We start from the raw sequence: 18,408 nt of genomic DNA, 5'->3' as shown, positions 1-18,408 counted from the left end.
ACTCTCCCCCCCACCCCCGGTTATTTTGCCCAGCCAGACTGTGGCACACAGGCCTTTTTTGTGTTTTATATTCCCTTTTCTCTCCTTTCTCTAGCGTTAATCAAGCAATTTTTAAAATCGTTCTACTTTTTATAATGTTTAAGAAGTAAAAACATGAGAAATTGTGCTCACTTTTTATGTGGTAATTTTGTGCTTTCATGGAATCACATTTTTTGTCCTAATTTTTAAAATAGATATTATAAAAATAGAGCTATTTGATTTGATCACAATTTCTGAAAAGTTATTTTGGACAGTTTATTTTAGCATTTTCAGGTATCTTCAGATGAAACCAGTGAAGGGTGTTATCTGGAAATATTTCCAAGGCTTTTTTTTTTTTTTAACAGCTAAGGAGTCATGCCTAAATGAAATATGTAGGCTTAAAGGCTTAATCTTTGCTACCTCTTGTGGGGGAGAAGAGATCATGATTAAATTTTCTTGCTGTCAATTAATCATTAAGATTTTGCTTGCTTATATAGGAAAAGTCTGCTTTAAATCAACAGGATAGAAAGTAAGAAAAGTTAACTTAAAATGGCTACTATGTTATTTTTAAGTAAATAATAAACTATAACCATCTCAACATGTAAAAGGTCTACTGCTCCTTTAAATATCCCAGTGGTATGTACATGATTATTGTAAATGTTGAGTCTTGGTTTTGCCACTAAATTAGATTAAAGAAAATATAACAAATATAGAAGTCTTTCTTTTGTTCCAATGCTTTTTTGATTAGACTCTAGGCCAATTCCTAAAAGTATTTGTGCAGGGTAACTCAATGTCATTGCATTTCAGAATTGTGCTTCATTCTTTCAATCTGCTTGGACAGGAGAAGGCAATTATGAGGTTAACTTAAATTTTGAATTTATTTTGTTTGTGAGCCCCTGAAATTTCCAGTTTTTATTGAATCCCTCCAATCCAGTTGATGCAAATTAAATTTAGGTTAGAATTCAAGCCTTTTCCAAACAGACTTTAATTTCCAAACAGGCTTTAATTTCCTCACCTGTTGGTTAGAACTTCGTAAAATATTTGCACGTGATTGTTTCTGTGAAGTGAAGTAACTCTAGTTTTACAGTTTCCCAGGAACCAGAAATGCTGCATCCTGAGGGAATTTTCATTCTATTCATGATAAGAAAAGCAATGATATAATACAGATTATTTACCCTCTTTTGTTTTTGTCTTGTTCTTTCCTCAAATGAGACCAAACAATGTAAATAGTTTTCTGATGTATGAGACAAGGTTAAGAATTGATAAACTGGTAACACCACCAACAAAAAATTGGTAAAGCAACAAGGTGTGATGGTACACGCATGTAGCTGGGATTCCCGCTACTTTGGAGGCTTGAGTCGGGGGATCCAATTTTGAGACCATCATGAGCAACTTAGTATAACCCAGTCTCAAAGAAAAAAAAAAAAAAAGGTCTGAGTAGTTGAATTGCTCTGTGGTGAAGTGTTCCTGGGCTTCAATCCTTAGTACAAAAAAAGAAAAAGAAAAAAAGACCAGGAAGAAAATAGATCTTCAAGTTATCTCTCAGCACTTACCACATGACAGACCTTGTACTAAATAAACATTTCAAAATATCAACTCATTTTACATCTCCTAACACTCCTAAGAGGTAGATATAATTATTATTACCCACATTTAACGCATGGGAAATTTTGGCATTGCAAGCTGGGATTCAAATTCACCCATCTGTGTTGTCAGCTACATCATTGTTCTGTCTCTCAGAAAATGATGATGAATTTGCTGCATTGTTTTGAGTTAAAATTGATGGCCTGGTAGATTTCAGTCTTTAGTGAATTATTATCAGTGTGTAGCATATTGGCCTTTCTCTCTTACTAGATTGTAAGGAATATGAGGGCAGAAACATGATCTGATCCATTTTTGTATCCTCTGAATTACTTAGCAAACAACAACGTAAACACCTAACCTTTTGCACTACAAGTAGAATCTTATTTGCAGATAAATGTATAATCCCAGTTGCAAACCTCTTATTATCCCTCTATTACACCTTTAACTTCTCAAAGTGCCCAATTTCCCAGCAAATTGGCTTAAGGTAAGTCCACTGTATTAAATACCTCCAGAAGGTGCCACTCTCATAGCCTATATGGCCAAGAGCTTCGGCTCTGTTCTACGAATCAGTATTCTTTGATTTAAGTCATGTCCCTGATTGCAGTTTATAGCAAAAGGTTACAAGTTAAAATGGGCAAAGGAAAAATGCACACAGGGTAGAATCTAGGAGAGATAAGGTACAAGCTTTCAGGCATCCTCTCCCTGCGAAATCAAAGACAGCAGACGGCACTTAATTCTCTCAGTTATAATGTGTGGCCAAAGAAAGAAGTTCACTTGTGTTGGTGTTCAGGATTAGTATCCAGGGTTAGTATTGGGGGTCAGTCATATGGCATGGAGTAACCAACCTTAGCTTCTCAGTTTACAGTTTCTCTAGGTCAAACAGATATGGAATAGGGACCCAGTGAACAAAAAAAGGTATTCATCATCAATTACATATTAGTTGAAATTTTCTGGCACAGAAAAAAATGTCAACTAGTAATGTAATTGATGATAAATAATCAAACCCAGGTATACAAAGACATTGTTATTAGGCAAGATATTTCAAGGGCTTACAGGTTATCATCCAGGAGACAATTGAGGGCCAGTCTTAAAGACTTGTACCAGATTTGGACATCCCAAGCCTGAGTTAACCCTCTATTGCACATACATATTTACTGCATATACATATTGCATCACCGCAAAATTCATGTTAAAACATAATTCTTCTTGTAATAGTATTATTAGGTAGGACCTTATGAGATGTGATTAAGTCTTGAGGGTTTCACCTTCATGAAAGAGTTTGTGCCCTTATGAAAGAAGTTGAAGAGAGCTCTCCAGTTCCTTTTGCAATATCAATTACTATTCTTTCTCTCTTCCATGTAGGGACACGGTGAGAGGTGCCATTTTAAAGCAGAGATCAAAATCTCACTAGACATTGAATCTGTTGATGCCTTGATGTTGGACTTCTCACTTCTAGAATTATAAGCAAATAAATTTCTATTATTTATAAAATAATCTATGGTAATTTTATAGTAGTTGCCCAAATGGACTAATACAAACACACACATAAATATATATACATATGTATATAGTTTTAAGATTTTGTGAGGATGGATGTAGGAAAAAAAATCATTGAGTTACCAATTTTAATTTTGCAAATAAAGCTATTAAGACTATATTAAATTACCACCATCATTTCATAAAACAAAGATCATTTTACCAGCAAAAAAATGTGTAAGGACTCAAGTACATAATAAAAACGACCTCATCAGGAAAAAATATTCATGCACACACATACAAATATGCAACACAGTGCAAAAATATTATTAAATATATGTTATAATATAAAAATTTTATTTTATTGTTCTCTATTTAGTCATTTATTGAAAATTGTTAATTTGGAAATCCATATTTAATTCTATATCACAAAGTAGAGCTCATTCATCTAACTTTTTGCTATCCTCCTATATTACTTTTTATAACTTAATATAGAAAATACTATTTCACTTAGATGTGTTGTGTTCTGGGAAAACTTTGAAAGTCAAAGCAACGATTGCCCTATGCCTTTGACTGCAGTTTGGGTGAGCTGGCCAGTGACGAAGTGGAGCTCAAGGGTTCTCTTCTCACTGAGCACAGTGAGCATGGGGATGGGGAAGGATTGTGTACCAAATGCCTCCAAGAGAAGCAGTCTAGAATGTATCTGAGAAGCATGATTTGCATAAGATCATGGAGAAGTGTTTGGAAACCACTGGGCTGGAGGAACTTCTTGAGTCTTAATACATATTACCTTATTTGTGGAAATACAAATTAGAAAAATATGTAGACTTTGCTTTCAAGGAGTCTGTGATATAGCTACAAAAATAAAACTAACAGAAATAAAACAATACAAAATAATTAAAAGCTAACTAAATGGACTATAGAGTTCAGAAGGCCCTAGAATGACGGAAAACTTAAGGAAGATGTGAAATTCTGATCATAGGAACTAGTAGGATTTGTTAATTCAGAAGAACAAATCTTTCCAAGTAGGAGGAAGAGCATGAAATGAAACACAGTGGTGGGGGGAGGGGAATGAGGATAAGTTTGTGCCAGCACCAAGATTGGCTGTGCCAGCTTAACTGGAATTTGGTCTTACAAAAAAAAAAAAAAATGACAACAATATTGACTTCATAGAGAAGAACCAAGTCAGGGAGGTCTAGAAAGCTAGGCGAGAAATTGGACTATAAGTATGGTAAGTAAGATTTTTGAGTTAGAGAATGATTTAAATTTATTGAGCAAATGCATATCGAGTGCTACTATGTGTCAGACACTGTGCATGGTGCCTATAATGAGTGACTACTGTGTGATTTTTGCTGTTACATGTTTAAGAACTGGCTCCTTGGGGAAAGCCCTAATTTATAGTATTTGCTGATTTCAATGGCATAAATACACCCAGAATGAACAATTTCAGGCTATCCACATAACATGATCAAATGTGAAGTTTGAGAAGAAATGCTCATAGTCCCTTTTCTCCCCTGGTGTGAGCCTGCTCCAGCACAGCACTGGCAGATCCCAGCTCTCATAAATCTTAGAAGTGATACCTTTGGAAGAACTCTCGATTAGTATTGCTGAGAGTGACTTGGCAGAGGAAGGGGATAGCAGACGGAGGGTGTTTGCTGTAGGCAGGAATAGAGCAATAAAAGCTATATTACAGTGGCATCTATGCAAGCGGGAAGGGTGTGTGGATAATGAAATATTTTAAAGGAAAAGATAGTGGGATTTGGAAGAACAACTATGAATGATTAAGTCAAAGATTGACTTTAGGACATTGAATTCACTAGACGGAAGGCTATTATTAGAAGCAGACTGGTTGGTATGTTATCTGTCCTAACTCACCACTCCCATAACCTTTCACCCCAGCAGCTGAGATTCTTTCACTTCTTTTTTTGGTTTAATCCCACCCCATGCTCTGAAACTAATCCTGGCCTATGCAAAGGAAGTTCTTTAAAACTTTATGAGAGGCAGCTGTGTGATAAAATGAAATGAGTCCTGGGTTCTGGAATAAAGCTTTGATTACCTGTCCTTGCTCTGCTACTTCCTAGTACTATGACAATGAGCAGTTTACTTTCAACTAGTAGTTCTCAGTTTCCTCATCTGAAAATTTTACTGTAATAGACACTATCTCATTTAATCCTCAAAACAACTCGTCCAAAGACTAGTCAGATATTATTAATACCCTGTATGCAAGGCAGAGGATCTTGAATTGTCTGGAACTCAGCAAATTATAGAAATAGGAATTCAGATATTTTGACTACAAATATTAATGATAGTTTTGGTATTTTGAATCCTACCTATGTGCCAGGGATTTTATACCTGCTAAGTGAATTACCTGTATCATCTTGATTTTTCTTACAATCACATTGTAAGTTACCTTTTTTTCCCCTTTTTGTTTATGTTTTTATTAGTGTTATTACAACTATACACAGTAGTGGACTTCATTTAACATATTTATATATACATATAATATAATTTACTTTAATACATCCTTATTTATAGAAACTGAGGCTTAGAATTTAGTTAAGTTGCCTATATGGAGATCCACTAGATACTGAAACCCATACTTTCTCCTTAACATACTAGTTCTCTTCTAAGGGATAATTGATGTATCAAATGTTCTAACAGAAGTAAAAGTACTTTGTAAACATAATTCCACTGTGGATTCTGTATTGTTATTGTTTTGGTATTATCTACCTTTTAAGTTAAACCAATTCTTTGATCTCATTTGAAATTAATCACAAATATTACAAGAATGCAAAAAGGGTAAATATATTTCAGTTTACTCACTGTATTTTAATAAAACCATGACTTTACTACCCTAAAATCAAAGTAAAAAATTATATTTACTCATAACATATTTTAATCAAATGATTTTTATTAAAAACATGAGTAAAAAGTTAGAATTTGAAAGTTAACATTAAATTGATAATATTGTCATAAATTGAAGGACATGATATTTTGCACTTTAACATGTGTATTAAAACCATAATTTTTTATTATTTGAGGTTATTTATGCAACTCTGGGAGTTATAGAAGTGACCATTATTTAAGAAAATTTGGGAAAGTCTCAAAAAATCAAGAAGTAAGTTTAAATAATGTGATTAGTAGATTAATAAGTTTGATTCCTTTCGAAGATAGTATTTCTAGGTAGTGCCTGAGGAAAATGCTATCTGACCAAAGCCCATTCAAATCTCCAGGATGCAAGAACAAACCTATACTACTTTAGGAAATTATATTTCAATTGCTTAATTACCAGTGTTTCCTATAACTATAATTAAATATAATTTCAAGAAGTACATACACTTATAAATTTCTACAATTACAAGTCTGCTTGTAAAATTATAAATCATTGAAAATAAGTCAGCAAGGTAAGCAAATTTCTTTTTCGAGTTTTATGGGACAAAATTGCTCTTAGTGTCAAATTTAAAATGTATTCTCTGAAAATTCAATGTCATACCAGTGCCTTTACTTAGGAATATTTGTTTTCATCATGGAACTGAAATAGGTTTATCAGATCTATTTGGCTAGATTTAATGAAAACTTCTGATGACTAAATAGAAAAGTGTTAGGCATATGTTACTTCCTAGATATCTCTTGCAAAATGTTGCAAGAAAGTCATTACCATATATTTTCAAGGTTTTCTGTGTGTTTGATCAAAATAGAGAGAAATGTTTTAAAAAGAACTAAAATAAAAAAGAACTAAATAGAGTTCCACCTACTTGAAATCAAGTACATTCAAAACACTCATTAAGGCATGTTATTGCGTTGTCCGCATGGGAGCAAACGGGTTCAATTTCATGCTCTTCACTTGGAACAGAGGGCAAGTGGGAACCACCACTGATCACTGAAAGAGAAAGGTTTTATACTAGAAAACTTTAGAAAAGACACAAAATGTGTTTACTCCAGACTCCTCTCCTGTGTGAAGGCTAACTCTATTGCAAAGTGGGGGTCTTGGAGAAATATTTATAAAAGAAACTTTGAGTAGACAAGATAGTGACCTTCTCATTGTTTCTAGTGTGGAGCTTGGCCTCAGCATAATGCTGCAACTCTTTATCCTGACTACTCCCTTTCCTGAGCTGTATGTGTACCTCTGGTTATTTTTGCATACATACATGTTCTTCTTACATGTTCTTCAGTTGTTTCTGTCAGTAAACAATCCTCTTATTGTATAGATTCTATCTATGTAATATTTTTAAAATTCAAATGTCACAAAAACAACAGAGTACAGAAATCCTATAGAATGTTATCATTAAAAATAACCTAATTGTCTCATTTTCTATTATTCCTTTTGTGATTGTTCCAATCTAAGACTAAATCCAATTTCTCAAATTATCATTTTAACTTATATTCTAAAATATTTCCTTAGATAACATTTTTTCCAGAATTTAAACAAAAGAACACATATGGGATATGTATTGCAGAGTCTGCTTGAAATTAACAATGAGGAAAGGATGTGATGGAATCACGATTCTGCAGAGAGAAGTTGAGCTACGATTGAATTGGAGCTATTCCTAGCAAGAGCAGATTTGGTGCAATTTTTATCCAATAATACACATGTCTACATTCATAGTTGGGTTGATACTTAGGTAACAGAAAATTTTAAAAAATTTTAATTTATACAGTTCACTTTATCACCATAAACTCTCATGGACTGATAAAAAATGGAATAAGGTAGAGAGGTATTTTTCACAAGATAAATTCTTTTTTATCTTTAATTGATTTTATTTTATTTTTTAAATACACGACAGCAGTGGAATGCGTTACAATTCTTAATACACATATATACCACAATTTTTCATATCTCTGTTTGTATATAAAGTATGTTGATACCCAATTTGTTTTCATACAGGTACTTTGTATAATGATGTCCATCACATTCCACCATCCTTGCTAATCCCCTGCCCCTTCCCTTTCCCTCCCATCCCTCTTCCCTATCTAGAATTTATCTAATCCTCCCATGCTCTCCCTCCCTACCCCACTATGAATCAGCCTCCTTAAATCAGAGAAAACATTCGGCATTTGTCTTTTGGGGATTGGCTAACTTCACTTAGCATTATCTTCTCCAATGCCATCAATTTACCTGCAAATGCCATGATTTTGTTCTTTTTTAATTATGAGTAAAATTCCATTGTGGATATATGTCACTTTTTTAAATCCATTCATTCACTGAAGGACATCTAGGTTGGCTCCACAGTTTAGCTATTGTGAATTGTGCTGCTGCTATAAACATTGATGTGGCTGTGTCTCTATAGTGGCTGTTTTTAAATCCTTTGGGTATAGTCCAAGGAGAGGAATAGCTGGATCAAATGGTGCTTCCATTCCCAGATTTCCAAGGAATCTCCATACTGCTTTCCATATTGGCTGCACCAATTTGCAATCCCACCAGCATTGTATGAGTGTGCCTTTTCCCCCACATCCTCACCAACACTTATTGTTGTTTGTCTTCATATTAGTTGCCATTTTGACTGGAGTGAGATGATATCTTAGAGTAGTTTTGATTTGCATTTCTCTGATTGCTAGAGATGATGATTCTTGTAAGATAATATCAAATGGTATTTTCTTGTTTTCCTTACATTTATGCTAAAACCAAAGCTGGGCACAGTGGTACATGCCAGTAATCCCAGCAGGTCATGAGGCTGATACAGGAGGATCATGAGTTCAAAGCCAGCTTCAGCAACTTAACAAGGTCCTAAGCAACTCAGTGAGACCCTGTCTCTAAGTAAAATATAAAAAAGGGCTGGGATTGTGACTTAGTGATTAAGCTCCACTGGGTTCAATTCCCAATACAAATATATATAAAGTTAAAGCCAAAAACTGAATAGCAAAGTTTCTAGAAGTTTTATATTTCATATTGAAGTCAGGCTAACCACTGTTTTTGTAAGTCTTGCTTAATTATAAAGCCCACTCTATCACTAACAACCACATTTACCCATTCTCCTTCAAGTCAATGTAAAAATAGACCCAAGGGAGGACAAGAGTCATTAAATTTTGGAAGTGATCATGTCCATGAAGGAAATCTGGAGAGAGAGGGCTGTTTCCAATATTCTCTATCAAGGATGAGTGATCTAAGACAATTGCTTAAGAAAGATTGAGGATTTAGAGAAATAGGGAGACTGGAATTTTATTTCTTGGGTGGAGGTCAGCTACTCAGCAGCTTTGTTGATTTAACTTTGGATCTTGTGAGCAGAGAAAGGAAGAACTGGAAGGAGATGTGAGGCTTATGGAAGTATGAGACCCTCACTCTCACTTTTTGTCCTGGCATGCATACACGAGTTTCTCACAGAATAGATTTGTTCTTGGCCTATGTTGCTGATATCTCTTGTGCATGAAAAACCTCAGCAGCAAGAGGCTGCAGGCAGTCTTCTTTTGGTGCGGTCTGGGGTATGAGAACAAGATGGAGCTAATTTCCTGTTTTAGGGAAATTACTCAGTGGTAAGCTGAAGTGGTAAGTGTTCTGAGGTCATTGACAATTGACTCTGGGCATGAAAGAGTGACATCTCCAAAAGTCATGAAAGATTTCAATACACCAGGAGCCATTCACTTCCTTCATCTTCCTTGGTCCAGAAAGCTGGACTAGAATGGGTCCTCTCCTAGTAATGCAGGTGTTACCAGGAGATTTGACTGATCCAAAGTAGTCTTCTATTTTGCTGATTCCTACTTTGCCAATCAGAGCTGAGTCTACAGGTGTAAGGTTCTCCATGATTGCAGTTGGAGATAGATTGCCTGGGTTTATATAAAATTCTGCCTTATTTAATTGTGTATCTTGGGAAGCTTAGCAAATAATTCTGTGGTCCAGTTTACTTAACTGTAATTTGAGAGTAATAAAAATGCTATGTTATAGTGTTGTTGTGAGGTTTAAATGCACATAGATCTTATAGATTACTCAGCCTGGAGCATGGGATATTGTTGTCTCCAATTGTTGACATTAATGTTAACTATTAATGAGTGCAAATTATTGTTTCATATTGAAGTGTGCCATGAATCTGTAGCTCACATAGTTGGGACTCTGTTGACATCTTTCTCAACCTTTGCAAGATAACTGAACCTGTTGTTTGGATTAACAACCGTTGGCTAAAGTTGAATCCATTTCCTGTGTTGCTGGGTGCAGTGGTGCACACCTGTAAGCCCAGCTACTTTGGAGGCTGAGGCAAGATGATTTCAACTTTGAGGTCAGCCTGGGCAACTTAGGGACACCCTGTCTTAAAAAATCTTAAAAAGGGTTGGAGATATAGTTCAGTGGTAGAGTGACCCTGAGTTGTGTCCCCAGCACCATTAAAAAAATTAAGCCTTTCATTGCCATTTTCTTGTCTAAGACCAATGATTTCCCAAAATTATCTACTTAGTTGGGGAAGCTCCTAGAAATATGGATCTTCATATCTAACTCACAGAAATTCAGTAGATTTGGGGTGGAGCTCAGATGTTAGTTCGTATATCACACTTCCATAAACGCTGGCCTAGAGTAGCATTGTAACATTCTGTTGGTGGTAATCCCTCATCTTACAGCACCCACTTGAATATTGATGTTGGTCTAGAGTTGACAATTATTTATGGAATATTTATGTGGGTCAGGCACTTTTATATATGTCAGCAATATGATTGTAAATAAGTTGACAATTGTCTAGAGTTGACAATTATTTATGGAATATTTATGTGGGTCAGGCACTTTTATATATGTCAGCGATATGATTGTAAATAAGATACTGTGCCAGTCCTCAAGTAGTTTCCAGGCAACCTACTCTTCAACCTGCTGAGATTTCTATTTCTTTCTCTTTTACCCAGTTAACTCAAATTCATGCTTATTATGGTTCCTTCCTGGACCTCCTTGGCTAGTTGAAATACCCATGTTATTCTCTCGCAGCATGATGTTTCTATTTTGTACTTATTTTCATTGTGTAACTTTATGTTTTTCTTTATTTAATTGTTTTTTCTACATTAGATCACTTCCTAGCACATAATTTGCTTGTGCTTACTTACCTTTATATTCCAAGCACCTAGCATTCAATAGTTATTGATTGAATAAACATAAGATGGAAAAAACTCAGTGATAAGAGCAGATAAGTACATGGGAAAGATATTAGAAATGGTCTTTGGAGGCTGGAGTAGATTCCTCAGAGAAAATACTACTGTAGTCTGAACACTGAATAAAAGTGAGCTATGTGAGTATGTGGTAGGTCAAGAATAATCTAGTGAGTGGTTTGTTGTGTGGGACAAAGGCTGAAAAACTTGATTGCCATGAGCATACAAATAATAATTGAAGCCATAGGAGTGAAGAGTATTACATAGTAGAGTACAAGAGTGCATAATATAATAGGTTAAAAAATGGTTAGAGGACATATTTCTGAGATTATAAGAGATGTCATCATATACAAGTTAATGCACCTCTTTTAATTTTAATATGCCCTATTCTAATAGGAAACTCTCAGCATAACCAAAATGTTTAAAGAGCAGTGGTCTGTACATATATTTTTACTGTCTTATTTAATATGTAAAGTGCTTGAGTTCAATAGTTTTACATAATAAAAGGTGGAGCCCATTTCCAGGGAGCCACAAAATGAGATATTCCTATATATGACTTGTATAAGCTTTGTCTCCATTGGACCAAGTATAACAGTTTATGATTCAAAATATTCATATGCAAGACATAGGCCATATATTTCACTCCTTTTTCTGCCTTGACTTGGTCCATGTGGTCAAGTAACAATATATAGATTTCTAAGTGTGGAATAGCTAGTTAGAAGATAACTATGAAAGATTTTTGCCTTCAATATCTAATCCAATAGAAGTTAAATAAAGGCCTTACCCTATGCATGTGACTCCCTCCTCTCCGGCTCCCTAATTTGTTATCCTTCAACCCATTGTCTATCACCTCCAAAAACTGCAGGGGGAGTATGAATGAAAATGATAAGATAAGGACAGAGACGGAGTCCTGAGGGAGGGGACTTGAACCCAGGTCCATGACCCTAGGAAAGCAAACAAAACATTGGCTCTGCGAGCTTTGAAAGGGAACCAGAGGGTTCCTTCTGCAAAACATTCTTCTGTAGTTTCCCTTACAGTAGACTGTTTAGAGGTGTCACTATGTAATATATGAAAAACTTCTGTGTGAATTAAAACCCTGTGTTAATTATGGCACCAGTTTTTTCTAGGGTATTGAAGATCTGGTCTTTTACCCCTGAAGCTAGTTCCATTGTATAGATAGTCACTTGTAACCAAAGTGTTCCCTTTAACTGGAGATGGCATGTAAATCTCTCTGGCTGAATCTATCCCTGTGCTTTAATAAAATCTAAAATTCATTGGGTTCATTTAAAAGCAGTTTTGATGTGAAAATTTGGATTTCTGGGTTCTTTTAAAGTATTAGAAAGTCTAGCAGTTCTGGTCTAAATACTTCCTCATGGAATTATTTAGACCAGTGTCATTGTAGGGAGCCATGAAGCAGCTGTCCCTTTTAGATGAGACAAGTCTTCTAGTGCGAGTCACTCAGACAATACACCTGTCTAGCTAGCATCTGTGGGCTTATGAGTTTGTAATTTCTACATTGCTCCTCATGAACTGTAAATACCTTCTCCAGCTGTTCCCCAGTCTGCAGTGTTTAAGCTCTTTCATGCATGAAGTCCAAAGGTCCAGTTTATCCTTCACCAAGGCACTAACTAGTTCCTCCCTTTTATCATCCAGCTGTAAAAGAACTTGAGGGCTTCCTTGTTGACCATATTTTCCCAAGTACCTGACTCATTTCACACTTGAGTGAGGCAGTTTTTTTTTTTTTAAATCCTCAAAATAGTGTTTTATCATATCTTCTGACAGAGCAATGGCATTGCTAGCTGAACATTTACATATCTAAGGAAGGCCAGGTCAGAGATTCTCTGCAGAATAAGCAAAATATCTCTTTAAGGCTATTTATCTATTTATCCTTTGCCTAGAATGATGAGGCCCAAGAGCCATACATCATTAAGAGACAAATGAGTCTTCACAAAACAAAGTTACAAATCTGTGCTTTAGAATTAGTAGCATTAGAATGCTACTAATTCTTTGCTACACCTATAAGAAGAGAACTGCAACATTGTGAGGAAGATATTATGAAGATCTGAGCCTAATACTTGAAATTTAGCTCATACACTTTAATAGACTCATTGACCAGTTAATATTAAAATACTGAATGTTTTCCCCAATGATTTTCATTTATAAATGTTAAAACTTATGGAATCTTGCCTGAAATAGTATCAGAAATTCTTGAAAAACTTTTAAGTACCTACATTCCAGCCATTTGTCATAGCCTCATTTATTATTGCGAGGCAAAGTGATATACTCTTCACCATTCCCATTGGAAATACCAACTTGAAAGTAAACAAGTCCTCTTAGTTCTTATTTCATAACATAATATTTACAACAGTAAAGCTGAGAGGATCTTTAAAGATCACTTGATACAGCCAATGTATTCATTATTGCCCATTAAACACTTGATAAAGGTCATATGTTTTCTCTCATATGTGGAAGCTAGAGAGGAAAAAGGGAAAGAAAGCAGGGGGCGGGAACCTCATGAAAATCAAAGGGAGGTCAGTAAAGGAAAGGAACCAGGAGATTGAATGAGGGGAAGAAGGTGGGAAGTGTTGGGGAGTGGTTTTGGCCAAGTTATATTGTGTGCATGTATGAATATGTAAAAACAAATCCCATCATTATGAACAACTATAATGTGCCAACAAAAAATGTGGAAAAGAAAAAAATAAACTCTTGACAGAAGTTTTAAAATCTAGTTGTATTCAATTCCTTCCCATTATGTTGGTAGGCTTTGATCTGGAGGATTCCTTATCTGTGGTATACATAGGATGAATCAAAAATCATCCCCTTTCATCTCCTGTGAGCCTTGCCCTGTGAAACATTTACTTGGCCCTGCTCCTTTTTAGATGATGATTTTCCCTCTCATTGGTTCCTGGTAAGGATTCTTTTTTCTTTGATGAACCAATTCCTTTATCTGATTCTACAAAAGGGCCCAGCAGATGTCACTTCACATTTGTCAAGCATAAACCACATAATCTTTTTAGTATGGGATATCTTACAATCTCTTCCTGGGTCTTTCTTTTTAAAATGTTTAATTAATCCCCCCAAATTGCTAAATAATTGAACTACATGATCAAGAGACATTGGGGAAACCTTGAGAAGGAGGCACAAACTTTACATCTCATTTTCATATATAGGTAACATTCTATGAATGATTTGAGATGGTTCACACACTTGTCTGAATTTATAGTTTCAGAACTTAGGGCAGCCATGTTTTAAATTTAATTACCAGATTTATAAGATTTAGATATTTAAGTCACTATTTTAATGACACTATAAGATGGTATAAATATTTTAAGTTAATATTTCTGTAAGGCAGTATTTAATAGTTACTGTTAAGTCAGTCTATCATGGTGGTAATAACAGGCAGAAGTCGAAAAATAATTTTCTTTGCCTTTGGGCATAGTTCCATTATTCCCTATTTTATCTAAGTTCTTATTAAACCAGTTTAAAACATGTAGTTAATACTTCACTATAATTGTTGCTTAAGGGAATATGTAATTTATTCATATATGCACAGGCAATTTAAAATATAGATTTCCTAGAAAGCCATAAACATTTAAAATAATTTTATAATTTAAAGTTTAAAATTGGTTCTGTTTTTAAAATTATAGTAATCTGTTCCAAATATCATGTTCACTTCTTAAAATGATAGTGTTATTTTTTAAACAAAAGCTTCAAAGACAGTTTCTTCATAGTTCATCCATTATGACTTTGAAATAACAAATTGATAATGTGTTTTTCTCTATAATCATTGTATATGTAATACGTTTGCCCTCTGTGGTTACCTTCCAAGTTCTGTGTACAAACTTCTAAAGGAAACATAAAAATTTTTTTGAATGCATTTTAAACTTGTTTTTGTGGGAATGACATGTTAGTACAACCTATGTTAAATTCTAACAACCTAGAATTAATCAATTCAAATCTGAACTAGATGCCATTGACAAAATGTATAAAATCTGGATTACTAGAAAATTCTATTTGACTGTATCTGAGGTAAAGTTGTTATTATGAGTTTTAAAGTTAAATTATAGTCATCTCATATCAAACTTTAGCTAAAAGTAAAACTTTCTGATCAAGTTATTAATTTCCAAATGTAAGGAGTTAAAGGAAACGTTGACAACACATAATTTAATCGTTGCAGAACTAATAGTTCTAGTTTAATTAAAGGCTAGTTTAATTCAAAGATTCTATAAAATTTACTTAGTTTAACTTTCAGAGCATGTTTAGAGTGTGGTTTGTTTGATTAGAAAGTCTCTCTCTGTTTTCCTCTGGTACAATTTAAGTATCTCTCCAGGAATATGTTATAACCAATGTACTAAAATATACTAACAAAATTTGTTAAAACCCAGAGTCAGAAAGTTTAAGATATCTCCAAGTATTTTGCTACTGAGATTTACTGAGTGAAGATTTCCATATGATTTCTTCTTTATAAATTTTTACAGATGTTAGAATAAAGTTTTTATGGAGTTTATGAATTTTTTTAACATATAGAAGGTACTATGTTGTTTTGCAAGAAATAATTCATTATATAACAGTCTAGTAAAGTCTAGTCAATTGCTGTTAATTTAGATCAAGTTATTTATTATTCCTATTGTGAAATTATCCAAATACTTTTAATGAATTAGTAACATTCAACATGTTTAAGAGAAGCTAAGTATCATTATGTTTATGAAATATACATTATGATTCTGTTTGTATGGATTGCTTAGATGCTTGTTCCCTGGGTTTTGCCACCATTCTAGGACTTTCCATGGCCTGGTTCATGGGCTGACTCTCCATTTCCACAGCTCTCACTTTCCTTTTTAACATTTGGCATTAAGAAACCGCATGTAATAGAACTTCTTGTGAGTGTATGGGCTTCAGTGTAACTGGACACTATCAGGATGGGTAGAGTTCTAAGTAGAAGTTGTTTTTCAGGGTCTGTCTGAGGCCTGGGCTAACTCTAGTCCCGAAAGACCCTGAACTCCTGAAGATAGTTCTGAAAATCCCATAGGACCCTAAGAGTTCAGGATCACCATGAGGAACTTCTCCAAGGGATTTGAGCATTTACCTCATTTTTCTGCAAGGACTGAGGAATTGTTATGGGGTGGTCAGTTTTGTTAGAATGAAATCTCTAGACACTCTAACCATTGCTGCTTTGAGCCTAAACTTTGGGGGCAAGGATAATTCTGATGAGCCCAGTGAGGCTACTGAAATAAGCATTCTATTATATCTTCTAGTTGTCTCTGATATTCTTTTCAGGATGAATAGTGATGTTGACCCACATTTGTCATTAACCATTTTATATTATAAGTGCTTCACAATCACATTTTGTCTGTAACAGTGCCACCCACAATATACATATGATGTATTTTTGTATTAATTATTGTACTCTGTTTATAAATATACTATAAAAATGTTCACTTAGGGACAAAAATTAGGATTAAGTGATTTTTTATTGTTAAAACGTATATGTCATTTTTATGCTATATGTATGCAAGAGAGAGAGAGAGGAAGATAGAAAACAAGGGGAAGACAGAGAATAGAAAAAGGAAAGGAAAGATATTATGTACTGACTATATTTATACATATAGAATCAAACACTACTATAACTTAAGAAAACATTCATGACCTGCTAATCCAGCCCCTTCAATTTATAGTAGAGCTAAGAAGCTTCAGCTTGGTTATATCTTTAATTATCTGGAGTTATTAATTCGAGAAATTTCAGAGATTATGAGAAAAGAAATGGTGAGAAATTATCAATGCTAATTTGGGAGGCCTAATGCATTTTTTACCTGTGAATGACCTGGGATTCAGTAAGTAAGGCTTTTATATATATGTTAACGTTTCCTATATTCTACTAGTCTTATCTTCCTCTTTGGAAGCTTATTTAGAGCAGAGATAAAGCCTCTGTAACTTGTGAACCTTCTATGTTTTGTGCTGTATCACTCTCACCAAAGCAACATTCTAGAGTGAAGCAGAGATGAAGAATATAGGGAACAAGGACAGAGGGTGCACCTTTTGTGTGTCTTTGCTCTGAAAACACACTTCTACTTCCAAGCTTCTGTGAATTTTGCTCCAACTTTCCCTTTATTCACATTCTTTTTCTCTGTACATTTATCAAAATGCCACTTTATCAGTGTATAAAGCAAATGCCAATCTGGTGATGTTGTCCAAAACTCCTAATAAAATTTAACCTTTCCTGGGCTGGGGCTGGGGCTCAGTGGTGCAGCGCTTTCCTAGCATGCATGAGGCACTGGGTTTGATCCTCAGCAGCACATAAAAATAAAATATAAAGATACTGTGTCCACCTAAAACTAATATATCAATATTTAAAAAAAAATTTAACCTTTCCCAATTTCTGTCTAGTTATTTGCATGTCTGTCTCATCTCTCAAGTCACAGAGCTGCCTGTGGAACTAAGGAGTGATTCAAAGGCAGAGCCCTGGAGAAGTGGAGTCTGTAGACTTCAGACTCTTAATGCTATTTTAGCCAGAGATATTTAGCTCTGTGATATGTACCAGAGAGAGCCAACATGATTTAATCAATAAAGTTTTTTTAACTGCTAGCAACTAAAGCTTAAGGATGACTACAAAAGTTTTAATTATTTTAAAGGATTATTTTATTAATTCCTAGGTTATAGAAAACTTAGATTAAGAGTTTTTCAATAAATGGTTACATCTACCCAGTGAGATAATTTGGAAGAACTGTATTGCACTTTAGCTAAAAACACACAGAATAAACTAGTGCAGCTTGAACAACATTTTTTCCCAAGTGTTAAATCGAGAAAGTGACAAAGTCTCAAATGTGGTAGGAGTGGCAGGGGAGAAGAAAAAGAATCAGGGCCCCTGGAATTGATTTATGAAGAAGGGTGGTGAAACTTTATGGAGTGGAAACTAACAGATGGTCCAAACTTTTATTCATTCCCACAATTGCCCCTCCTTGAGCCACTCTTGGAACATACATTCTGTACCAACACAAAGCCAAAAAGCTCTTTGGAAGATCTGCTGGAGACATATATGGAAACAGCATTTGGGATCCTAACAGTGACAACTCAGCATCCTTAGTCTCTAGATTCATAGTTGTGGGTATTGTGGGTGATGAATTTTTTATTGTACATAAAGGCTGTCTTACCAGACATGATTTATTGGAAGCTTGGGAGTCACAGGTGTGCTTTTTAAGCTTCTAGTCTAGACAAAAGTTATGAAAACATTAGTCAACTACCTCCCAAATTCATTTAAATGAGTCATGAGTCAATTTCTTT

Source organism: Marmota marmota, unplaced genomic scaffold, assembly GCF_001458135.2.
Source record: "Marmota marmota marmota unplaced genomic scaffold, marMar, whole genome shotgun sequence".
Classification (NCBI taxonomy): Eukaryota; Metazoa; Chordata; class Mammalia; order Rodentia; family Sciuridae; genus Marmota; species Marmota marmota.
Note: the sequence above shows the minus strand (reverse complement) of the source record.